The sequence below is a fragment of the Ovis aries genome, chromosome 17, assembly GCF_016772045.2.
Source record: "Ovis aries strain OAR_USU_Benz2616 breed Rambouillet chromosome 17, ARS-UI_Ramb_v3.0, whole genome shotgun sequence".
NCBI classification, from domain to species: Eukaryota; Metazoa; Chordata; class Mammalia; order Artiodactyla; family Bovidae; genus Ovis; species Ovis aries.
Genome location: NC_056070.1, coordinates 34,469,452 through 34,482,335, shown reverse-complemented (window position 1 = coordinate 34,482,335; position 12,884 = coordinate 34,469,452). Strand labels below are relative to the sequence as shown.

The following is a 12,884-nucleotide window of genomic DNA, read 5'->3' as shown; positions in this document are numbered from 1 at the left end:
CAGTTTGAACTATTCAGATTAAACATCTATATCCAACTATGACATGTTGCTGCTGCTGCTAAGTCGCTTCAGTCTTGTCCAACTCTGTGTGACCCCATAGACGGCAGCCCACCAGGCTCCCCCATCCCTGGGATTCTCCAGGCAAGAACACTGGAGTGGGTTGCCATTTCCTTTTAGTGGACTAATTTTGTACCTCTCAGGAGAATGACCCATAGAGTGAAACTTACAAACAGCATAAATGTAGGTTTGTTTAAGGTTACTTTTTGGGGATAATGTCAAAAGCCCACATCCTGGGACTTTCTGGGTAGTCCAGTGGTTGAGACTCCTAGCACTGAATTCAGAGGGTACAGGTTCAGTCCCCGGTTGGGGAACTAAGATCCCACATGCTGCATGGCAAACACACACACACACACACACACACACACACACACACACACACACACACACACACACACACCACATCTTCCTGAAAAGCAGATTATATAATGAATTACCTGTTGAGAATTCTTCTCACCTGTTGTTTGAAAATGTAAATCAGATTTTTGGTCTCTTCTATTTTATCAAAATTGAGCCAATCAGAAGGAGAAATATGCCAAATTAAGTCTCTTGTTTTTTGGGCTATGTCTCCACAGAAACATATCCCAAAGCATCTCTTCTCCATAGGGTCTCAAAGTGTTGAACACGACTGAGCAACTAAGCAGAGCACAGTAAGAAATAAGCAATCTTGGTACCCAAGATTGATTGGGAAGAGAAAGAGAAAGTGAGAAAGTGTTAGTTGCTCAGACGTGTCTAACTCTTGGCCACCGCATGGACTGCAGCCAGCCAGGCTCCTCTGTCCATGGGATTTTCCAGGCAAGCATACTGGGGTGGTTTGCCATTTCCTTTTCCAGGGGATCTTCCCAACCCAGAGATTGAACCTGGGTCTCCTGTACTGCAGGTAGATTCTTTACCAACTGAGCCACCAGGAAGAATAAGTTGTAAATTTTGCTGCTGTCTGTACATAGATTATTAAAAGTGTCTGGTTAGAAGGCAGCTAACTCGGGGGACCTTTCTGTGGCTCACCATTTCCTCTTCTGCTTCCTCACCCCAAAACTATTAATGCCACATTTTGCCCCAGCCTGTATTGCATCCAATGATAAACAGATGAATCCCAGCCACAGTATGAACATGGGAAATCTGTTTGGGACTGTATGTTTCATATTTCTCCCCAGCTGCCTCCTGCTTCAGTCTTCCTAAAGTCTGCAAAAAATTTAGGATTTCTCACTGTGATCTATGAAGGAGTGTCCTCCACCCCATCCCCCCTTTTCCTCTTCTGCCACTATAAATTATGTCTTCAGTAGTGATTTATGTAGTGTCTCTAAGAAAGAAAGTCTGTGATAGCAACACAAAGAGAAATATGCTCCAGATGAAAAGTCACCCATGCTCCCCCATCCCACCAGGGAAGTGTCCCAGAGCATTAAACCATAGTTTTCTTTGATTTTTTTGACTGTGAAAGAAAAGAGAAAAACTTACTCCCTCTCCCACATCCTTCTCATCATTTCAGACTGAAGTGCACTTAATTACCTCTCAGTGTCATGTTAAGATGTGCTGATAATTATTATGGAAAAGATGAGCTTAGACACAAGATCAGTGGTACCAGATTAGGCCCATGTATCACAGTCTGCATGTCTCTTTCAAGCATGTGGAAAGAGATATTCAACATGAACCATTTAACTTATTAATTTGGCTTGACTTAATTTGTCTCTACTAGTTATATTGTGAAAGTAATATGGTAAAGAAATATTTCTGGGGAATTTCAATATTTGAAAATAATGAATTGCTATGTTTTTATTTGCTGTGACAATCAATCAAAATGTTGTTGTGAAATCTACACCATAGTCCGGAATGGCAATCTAAGATAACTCATTGGTTGTCTTGTAGATTCTTATTCTGTAATGTAGAGACCTATCACCTCCTTCAGATTTAGCATATTGTAAGCAATTGTGATTGGAGGATGTCATATGGGGCACAGAAATAATCTTACTTTCTAGAGATTAACATGAAAAGCTGAATTTCCAGTCCCCATAGTGAATGAACATAGGGTTGGCACAAAGGGAAATAGTTTCAAATAGAAGAGTTCAAATGTGACAAAGTAGAAGAGTTGCTACTTTAAGAAAGTCAGATGGTTGTCTGTCAGGGGGCCTCACAAGGTGGGATTTACTTTCATGAATTCATAATGATGTGAACTTGTAGGGTTGGAAAGTTGACTTTATCATTGTGTTGAAAACGTGTTCTTTCCATGGAAGCTGACTCATCTTCGTCAATCTCATAGAGACTGATGTAAAATCACAATGTCAGTTTATTAATTTAGATTAAGAAATAATTGGCAGAGAGACCCAGATTCAAATTCATCCATTTAAAGTTGTTCAACATAATGATTTTTAGTAAATTTATTAAACTGTACAAATATCATGATGGTAGTTTTAGAATATTTCTCCTTAAAATATCCTTCTAGCCCACCTGCAGTGATCCCTGTTTCCATCCTTATTGATCTTTGTACTCTTCATCCACCATTTCAGAGAGGTATAAATGTGAAGTGGTGTTGTCAACTTCCCTTTGCAATACTATAAATTTTTGCTTTACACATTTGGTGGTTTAAGTACATACAAACTTAAAATTATTATATTTGGTAGGCAAAAATTTTACTTAACCATTATATAGTATCTATCTCTAAAAATTCCTTTTCTCTTAAAGTCTATTTTGTTTGCTATTAATCTGGCTACAACAACCTTCTTTGGATTAACATTTACTTGATATACCTTTCTCATTGTGCGTGCGTGCTAAGTCACCTCAGTTGTGTCCGACTCTTTGCGACCCCAAGGACCGTAGCCCGTCAAGCTCTTCTGTCCATGGAATTCTCCAGGCAAGAATACTGGAATGGATTGCCATTCCTTTCTCCAATCTTTCTCATCACATTAGTTTAAATTTTCATGTTTTAAATTACAGATATGTTTGTTGGAATCAGCATATAATTGAATTTGGTCTTTTTATCTAGTCTATCTTAGTCTTTTAATAGGTTAGCTTAAACTATATACATTCAATGTGATTATTGGCATATTTGCATTTATTTCTGTGTATTATTTTGTGCCTTTTATTTACCAGGCATTTTCCTTTCCTCTTCTTTCTTTACTCCCTTCCCCTTTCCTTTTCTGCCTTTTTCACTTGACTGAACTTATCCCCCAGTTCTCTGCCAATTCTGGTTTGGAACTGATTCCTTCTATATGTATACATACATACATGTGCATATATATACTTGTGTGTGTGTGTGTGTGTGTGTAAGCATATAAATGCATGTGTGTGTATGTGTATATAAAATCCTTGAAAAGTCTTTTATTATAAAAGTTATCATCATGTACCATTTTAGTTCCATCTTGATTTTTAGATTTACACACATTTACCATTTTTGGCATAAAACTATCTCTTGCATCTTATTTTTTCCTTCTGAGTTCAGTCACTTCTTTCTGAAGTACACACTTTAGATGTTTTTCAGTGAGACTGGTATTAGTAAAGATTTTGATTCTTGTGTGTTTGGAAATGTCTATTTCATTCTTACTATTGAATAGAAATTTGGTTGGCAATAGAATCCTGAATTATCTGGTATTTCATCTCAGCATGTTGAAATTATATTCCATTGTCAGTTTATTTCTTTTGCTAAGAAGTCTGATACAAGTCTATTTATCATCTCCCTATCAGGTTTTTAATCTCTGCTTGCTTTCATGATCTCCCTTTACCTAGATTTAATTTATACTTATTTACTCAGCTCAGCACTCACCATGCTTTCTGAATATGAGAATTAATGTCATTTATCTATTCTTGAAAAGCCTTAGCCATTATGACTCTCCCTCGTTCTTTTGTATTTCTGGAAATCCCATGATGAGCTTTTGCATTCTCTATTCTGTGTCTCTTACACTCTCATATTTTAAAATCTTTTTCTCTGTTGAATTCTGAGTAGCTTTTCATAGAGTCTTGTTATTTGAATGTTTTAAATTATTTACTTTATGGCTTTAGTCAATTTAAGTATATTTATTGATAGTAACTTAGAGTTTTCCATTATTTGAATTTTGCTGTTATATTCTGTTGTATGTTGTGTTCGCCGACTCCCAAATGGGATTCCGTAAATTTCTGTCTTTGCAGACTGTGAGATCACTGTTAGTTGGGCTCTCTCTATGTGAATTTTGTGCATCTTGTGTTGAGGGTATATTTCTCCATACTTCCGTTTCAGAGGTTCCAGGCATTTAAAGGCTTGGGGGCAACTTTTATGTTAATTTTATGGTTTAAGATTCTGAGACTGAATCAGTAGTACACAAACCCTAATTTCTAGTTATGTGTGATATAGACTAATGGTTATTAATATATGGAATAGATCGTGAACACTAGTTGAGCTGGTTAGTGGGTTTTCTAGCTGGGTTTTTCCAGCTACTTTAATTATCTTTTTTTTTCTTCCTGTAACCTTAACTCCCACACTGACTGTTTCTACTGGGAGGCCGAGACCCTTATTCACATTGCCATCCCAAGAACAATGATGTGTCTGAATGGCCTGTTGCAGTACCCCAGTTGGTTGATTACCATGTAGCTTGTCCTTTCTTCTAGTACTTCCAAATGTGAGGATGCTGTTTAATTCCAGAGTAGTAGCCTCCTGGCCATGTTCTGGAGCATGCTGAAACAACTTAATAGTCATTCCAACTTCAAAGCAAAGGACAAATTATTGCATCTCACAGCTTCCATCACAAAAAAGTAAGCATAATACTAGGTAGTCTTGAATGAGTTTGGAAACATCGTATTTCACGTCTGGCAATTCTACTCCTGTCTGTACTTTAGGTGACCCAAAATTCTTTCAGCTTTGAGTGGGATTTGCAGTAGGTCCAGGTTACAGAACAAGTGGCCTTGCCATTTGGACGACATGGTCCAGCAAATCCTATAACATTGGAGGAATCTGTGGTGGGACTTGCTTGTGGCTGAAACTCCCCAAATGGAGATGCCTGGCTCCCCTGCCATGCCTGTGTGCTCAGTCACTTCAGTTGTGTCTGACTCTTTGTGACCCCATGGACTGCAGCCCACCAGGCTCCTGTGTCCATGGGGAGTCTCCAGGCAAGAATATTGGAGTGGATTGCTGTGCCCTCCTCCAGGGGACCCTCCCTACCTAGGGACTGCATTAGCAGGGGGATTCTTTACTGCTGAGCCACCAGGGAAACCCCCCTTGCCTCAAGACAATTCTGAAGAACCATCTGAGTTTCAGAGCTTCTCCATAGGGTCAGCTGAGGCCTTAGATGACACTAAATGGAAGTCCTACTTTGCTCTCTGCCTAATCCTACAGATGCTGACCCTGAGAGTGCTCCTGATTAACTTTCTATATGCTAGCCTTCATTGCAGAGTCAGCTGCTCGGGGAAACTTGAAACAGGAGTAGATGCTAGCTGCTGCCCAGGAGAACCAGATCTGCCACTGTCCTTGCCAGAAGAGCTGATCTCTGTGTGTATGGCCACTGCCTCACCCTGCTTACTTCTGTATCCAGCTCTCAGGTTGGGGTGACTGCTTGGGGGAACTGTAGTTAAAGAGAGTCTTATAAACTTAGTATTTAGGTCTCCATCCTAGAAGAGTTTGGATGTGTGAAAGTTGGGTGAGACAATGTACAATATCTGGCACAGTCTATCCCTATACTATTCAGCACCTATTTATCCTCCCATACTTAGACATCCACATGATAATATCAAGAGCAATGTGCTCCTGTTGATGAAATGCAATGATTCCTCCTACAAATGCGCTCTTACCTTCTCTTCAAAAGAGGGGAGGAAAAAAGCCAATCATCAAATGTTCTCTGAGTAATGTTCATTTCTATTTTAATTCAGTCACAATCCTATTTCTCCCTATAGCATAGGAGCTAAATTATAAAATTATCTATCCAAGATAATGGAGAAAGGGAGCTTGACTAAAAAGTTGGAGAAGATAATGAAGCAAAGCCATTCTTATCTTTTTCTTTGGTTTTAAGTTGGTTATAGAATTTTATACTTTCTTCTACTAAGCATTTCATTTTCTGTGCTTTCATCGTCCCATTTCAGGATTTAATCATCCTCATTTAAATAAGAAAGCCAATTTCAACAGGATTTTCTTCCACCAAGCAATCTAAAATTTCACATCAGAAAACTAATATGAATGTAAATTTCACTTATATCATAATTCAAAACCCATAAGATCAGACTCTATCTCATTTTTGGTTATGTCAGAATAAAAAATGTGGCTGTCAAGAGATCAGTTGTCTTCAGGGAAATTACAGTAACCTCTTGTTCTCTGACCAGGCCTTCAACTAAGAACTTAAAACCTTGATGTTATCTTCTTCTTTCTTTAAGCATTCTAGTACAATTAGAATTAGTCAATCCACCACACAGACTATTTTGTTCTGTATTAGCAGCATTCCAGTGTGTCTGGCGACTGTGTGCAAATGTTTAGGCATCTTTCACTACTGAGCTCCATCCTCTGATCGTAATTAGATCCTCAGTGTCTTCACATCCAACCAAGTCAGACAACCAATTTCAGCTTTCTACTCCCCTCACCCGAGAAGCCATCCCTGTTACTAATTACTTTATCCATCAGAATTCACTCTAATCAGTTTAAGGAGCTACTAGGTAGTTTAAGGGCTTCCCTGGTGGCTCAGACAGTAAAGAATCCACCTGCAGTGCAGGAGACCTGGGTCAATCCCTGGGTTGGGAAGATCCCCTGAAGAAGGGCATGGCAATCCACTCCATTATTCTTGCTTAGAGAATTCCATGGACAAGAAGAGCCTAGTAGGCTACAGCTCAGGGGATGCAAAGAGTCGGACATGACTGAGTGACTGAGCATGCACACAGTTAGTCTAAAGAATCTTCAGGAGGGTCAGAGAAATAGGCGTGGGTGACTGCTACATATTGAGGAATGGAACAGCTTTGAGAAATCCGTAACTCCTACATAAACATGCTTTGAAGAAGACACTCTTCAAAGTGTATTACCTTCTGTCATTTGGAATCTATAACTATAGGAACTATACTCCAGAAACTCTACTATAGCTGGCATGGAAGAACTGAATGTTTCTGCTTTCGGGAGATCAGATCTCTTCATGTCCACTGCTCACAATGCTCATGTTCACCTTTGAGTTCTGAGTGGTCATGTCTGCTTGGCAGAAGTTAGATCTCATGAGGACCCCTGAGCTGCAAGGGAGTCTGGGAAACGTGGAGTTCAGTTTCTGGATTTGAGTACAGGAAGCCAAGCTACAAGGAGGTTATATAAGTGCTTAAGTGCTCAAATCACTGTTTCACATTTGTTAAAGGAGCTGTGAAACCTCTGACCCTTTTCTCCAGCTGATTAAACTTCACAGATAGCATAGGCAGGTCGGGTGGGAGTCAGGGCAACTGAATTAGCTGTGGGTCATTTCTTCTTAAATATCAGTATTAGGAATTTCAAAGGAGGAGTGGAGCTATCAACAAGATACTAAAACTATGATATAAAGTAGAAAGCAGATATATTAAACATTACAGCAAGGAAAGAAGTCAATATTTACAAAACAAAGAACTAAGGGCATTTTCTTCTCAGTCTTCTAAGGTATGGCAATGGTACAGCCAAGAATAACAAAGAACAGGAACTAGGAAAAATGAATTGAAGTTTCTTTTAATTTTCATTCATATATAAATCCTCTGTTCTTAGATTTTAAAATGAAAACAGCAACAGGAACTTAGCTTTGGGCAAAAACTGGATATAATTCAGGTGGTTATACTTCTTTGGATAAGATTTAATTTTTCAGGTCCAAATAAACATACTTCAGAGTAATGTAATGATAATCTTGAATGAATGATAAGTGGGAGAGCATGATGATAACATTTTAAACTGATAATAAGATAGTAATTATTTCAGGGTGGGGAGGCAAGTTCCTATCTGCTACATCTACAAATTTAGAATCATAAAATCAGGATATGAAAATTAAAAGAAAACTCAAAACCAGTCTAATTGTTCACTGCAAGGCAGAATTCTTTCTACTGTCCCCTGACACATGATTCATCTTCTGTCATCTATTTGAATATTTCTGGAAACAAAGAACAAATTGCTACATTGGTTATCAAATGAGAAATCCCTTTGACTTGGTATAAATTTTTCTTAGTGAAGTCTTACCATTTATTATCCAGTGATTATTGTTTTCTAAGTTCTCATAATCTATGTGATCAGCTCTTTTATATATTCAGGTACTTGACAAATTTATTAAACTTCTCAATAGGGGTGAAAAGATTTTTAAAAATCAATTTCAATGTGTCATATATCTTCTACTTACAATCTAAATTAAACATTTTAAGAGGATTAGCTCCTTGGGTTATTTTCAACCTTCCCACCTAAACCCTCATTTAGTTCTCCAACATTATTAAACAATTGGCATTGCTGAAAATTTTCAAATCCCCAAAGAAAATAAAAATCCATTCATGTATTTTATTTTAATGCAATATATACTGAAGAAGAAGAAAAGGCATTTTAATGCATTGTATACTAGAGAAGAAAAGGCAATGATTATTTATAAGATTGATTTATACTGATTTACCTGTTACTGAAAGGATTAGGAACTGCACTGATGTCAAAATACCAGATAAATTCAGTTACATAAATACCATCAATTGTAAGATTTATCTCTTCCTGCTGTGACAATCATTCTGGTTAAGATTTTTTTGGCTTGTAAATGACAGAGAATCATTAAACTGACTTATTCAAAAGAAAGAATTTATTGGCTTTTAAACATAACTGAAAAGGTGATTTGATTCAGACATGACTGAATCCAGGTATTCATAGGATACGATTCATAATCTCTCACTGATTCCATCTCATGCGCCTTTTGCTGACTCTTCCTCATTGATGATGATGATGATAGTCAAGTGCAGCTCCAAATCTGTATGCCAGCATTTAATCATTCCACCAGAAAGTAAGAATGCCTCGTTTCTATAATTCCAGCTAAAGTTCTCTGGCTAACTTTCATAAGCTCAACTCAGTTCTGAAACTCTTTACTGTGGTCTGAGAAGTTGAATGGGCTGATTGGCCAGTGTGAGTAAGTGTACTGCTGCAAATGAGAAGGACTGAGGCTAATCATGAACCATGTAAAACTCCAGCTGACCAGGCAGTGCAGCACGAGTTATTTGCTGGGCAAGCCTGGTGTTCTGCCTGGAGGAAGAGATGTATGACTTAAATTTGCACAAAGGTATCCTATGGACTAGTTGTGGCCTTGCAGCCATATATGTCAATCCCTTGGACAGTGAGTAGGGGAGGGTGATCCTCTGGTTGCAACTCAGGTGGTGTTTTTATGCTAAGGGAAAATGGACACACTGGGCAAACAGAGCTATCAGATGTACTACAGAAAAAATGCCATTACACTACTGCTGTTAGTGCAATTCTGAATGTTTTGTAGGTTCAACTCTATTCAATTTAAATCTACTCAACTCAACTCAATCCAATCCAACAGTTATTGATCTATTACAGGCCAAAAACTCTGTGTATGTGTGTGTGTTGGGAACGTGGGTAAAGAGGCACTACCAAAAACAACAGCAACAACAACAGAAAAACAAAAGACAGAAGAGATCTGTTCCTTCAGTTCAGTTCCAGCTCTTTGAGACCCCATGGACTGCAGCATGCCAGGCTTCCCTGTCTTTCACTGTCTCCTGGAGTTTGCTCAAACTCATGTTGGATGGTGATGCCATCCAACCATCTCATCCTCTGTCATCCCCTTCTCCCACCTTCAGTCTTTCCCAGCATCAGGGTCTTTTCAAATGAGTCCTTTCTTTGAATCAGGTGGCCAAAGTATCTGTTCCTTAAGGAGTATAAAATATTCTAACTTTATATCAACTTTGAAATCTCTTTTTTTAAAGTCTACTTTGACATAATAATTTGAAAAATTCTCATGTAAAATCAAAGATGGTAGAGTGTAAATGTTCCTTTAGTTGCTTTTTAGAAAAATTATCTGCACTGTTAACTGAATTACACATCTATGGTATGTTCAAATATGATTACACTCTGGTGAATTTATAAAATTAAGGGAAAAATAAGTATTTACTTAATTATATTTGTTGGGTTATATCAATCCTTACTTCCTAATGTTACTGAGTGTTTGTACTGCTTGCCACATGCCAGGCCAATAAATCAAGAGATGAGGTATTGGGGCAAGGAACAGCGACTCTATTTGGAAAGCCAGCAGGCCAAGAAAACAGCCCAAAGAACCATATTAACCAGTTAGAATCCAGGCCTCTTTTATACTAAAAGGGGAGCGGGTGTCCTTGCAAACTTCTTGGTGCAAACTCCTTTGTTCTTGCAGCTGTCCCCATGTGATGCAATGCTTTAAAAACCTCAAACAACACAATCATTATTTTCTGTTCAGCAGCTTTCCCCCTCTGTTATGAAGGGGGAAGTGCTATATCTTGAAATGTCAGAGCCTTGAGAGGGGGCTATCCTGTATATTTCAGCTTATAGGTAATAGCTATTTCAGGAAGGCTCAGAGTCAGCATGACTCAGCACAGAGCTCAATGTTGGGGGTAAGAAAGCAGATCCAACATGGAGTCAGGTTTGTTCTTGGTTACACTTACCAGTCTGAAACAGCAGCTGAATAGGCAGCTGCTAGAAGGTTATTTTATGTTTTCAAGTGATCGTTTACGGTTTAGCTTTAAGATTATTGCTAGTAACTCAGAGTTCGCTTTAAAAATTGAATTAAGCCTTTTATTTCTGTGAAGAAAAAACTTACCTGTGTTCCCACCACACGCTGGCCGCCCCCCCCCCCCCAACACACACAACACAAGTATTAACTTTCAACTTTGGGGAAAGCAAAACAAAAAACACCCAAGCTTAATATTATCTAGTCAAAGTAAAACAATGGACTAGGGGCATGAGGAGAGAGGAAGCAGTAACCAAATGCCAAATGAGATCTGTTTTTATTCCAGCATTTAGGGAGTATCGGTGAGACCTACCTCCTTCTAAGCCAAAAACTACCTAGCACCCGAAAAAATTTGTCCAGGTCCTCCTGGATTAAAGAGAACAGGATTTAAGTGAGTACATACTTAAGGTTAAGTGAGTAAATACTTGCGGCGGGGAGGAGGTAACCACCACGGTGGAACTTTGGGGACTTTTGTTTGTTTTTTGCTTTCAACGCAGCAGCCCAGTGCATGTTTCACTTCCTTGGCCAGTAATAGGGAGAACCGGCATTTAAGGCCACGGTCAACCTGGCTGGGTCTGGGAGCGAGGGAGATGAGGATGCGGGAGGATGCGATGACGGTGTGCAGAATGAAAGCGATGACAAAAGCTCCCGAGGCCTGAGCGCCCCGGCAGGTCCCATCCCGCGCCCGCAGAGGCCCCCGGGCGGCCGGGCCACCGCGCGGCGGGGCGGGCGGCCGGGCGCGTCAATGGACCCATTCAGGCCGGCGCGGCGCGGGGGTTGAGAAGTTAAGGGGCGGGAGGTGGCGCGCCGGGGCCGCGGCCGCGGCATTTGCATTTCAATGAAACCCGCCTGTTGACTCAGTGCCCGGCGCTTCCGCAGCTCCCACCAGAATCTGCCTTTGTTGGTTTTAGCTCCGGTCAAGTCCACTTCTTGCAACGGGGGAGTCGCGCGCATTGAGTTTGTGTAGTCAGGCAGAACACTCGACAGGAAGGAAGGAGGAAGGGGTGCTCCGCGCGGCCATTGTCTGGGCAACCGGGCTTAAGCAGCCGAGTGACTATTTAATCTATAAGGTGCACTTGAATCCCTTGCAAATCCTCTCAGTGTGGAGCAGGGAGCACCCAGACAGGGACAGATGGTGCAGAACCCCTTTGTGTAAAAATATGGAAATACGTTTTCTTTCATTTACCTAATGTGGCCCCGCTCTTTTAACTTACTATTCCCCCGTGTTGCATCTTCCAGGAGAGACCCGAAGATGCTCTTAGGTCTGATCAGCCCGGCCTGAGCGTCCCTGCTCTTTTTTTTTTTTTTTAAATTTAATGTAATAGTTAGGAGTGAGTTTGCTGTGTTTGGCAGAATTACAGCAAGGATCCCTCTTACCTTTTCGGTGTCTTCTGAGCTTAGCCAGAGTGCATCCGAGGACGTTTGCTTAAAAGTCTCGCAAGATCTCTTTTCAGAGGCTCCCTTCCTTTCTTTTTTCACAGTAAACATCAAATTCGTAGGCCTCCGGGTGCTTCACCTGCAACTGGGAGTGAATGGAGAATGCTCTGCTCCCGGGGCCACCTGCTGCTTTGCAGCGACTTCTTGGGCCAAGAAGCATAGTGAAGGGTGACCCGCTTGGGTTTCCAGAGCCGGAAGGATGCTGTGGCTCGGGGCCTCACGTGGTTCAGCTTCCACAGCTGTAATTTAGAGGATGTTCAACATCAGCCTGTGGAAAAGTGCACATGCTTGCAGTATCTTAGAAAAGTGGAAGGCTCTGCCTACAGAGCCCTTGAGCTTGCTGACATGTCACCAGACGGATTTTCTGATCATCCTGACGACAGGCAGGACTACACTTTTATCTTGTCTTGGAGCGCACTTGGAAACATTAGAACCAACCCACCTTAGTCTAAAATGAGGTCAACCAACTGTACACACGGGCTTACTCTGGTGGCTCGGTGGTAAAGAACACATCTGCCAATGCAGGCGACCTGGGTTCAATCCCTGGTCCAGGAAGATTCCCAAGAGAAGGAAATGGCAACCCACTCCAGTATTCTTGCCTGGGAGATCCCATGATCAGAGGAGCCTGGCAGGCTACAGTCTGTGCTGTGCTGTGCTTAGTTGCTCAGTTGTGTCTGACACTTTTTGACCCCATGGACTGTAGCTGCTAGGCTCCTCTGTCCATGGGATTTTCCAGGCAAGAATATTGGAGTGGGTTGCCATGCTCTTCTC

General features: G+C 40.6%; 1 long non-coding RNA gene across 1 annotated transcript in view; it reads right to left on the bottom strand.

The window, feature by feature from the left end:
• LOC132658038 (uncharacterized) overlaps positions 1–12,276 on the bottom strand; it is a 39,548-nt gene extending 27,272 nt beyond the window's left edge. Inside the window, exon 1 of the long non-coding RNA XR_009597003.1 lies at positions 12,054–12,276. This is a non-coding gene — a long non-coding RNA (uncharacterized LOC132658038). The remainder of the gene's footprint in view (positions 1–12,053) is intronic.
• Between the last annotated feature and the right edge of the window lie 608 nt (positions 12,277–12,884).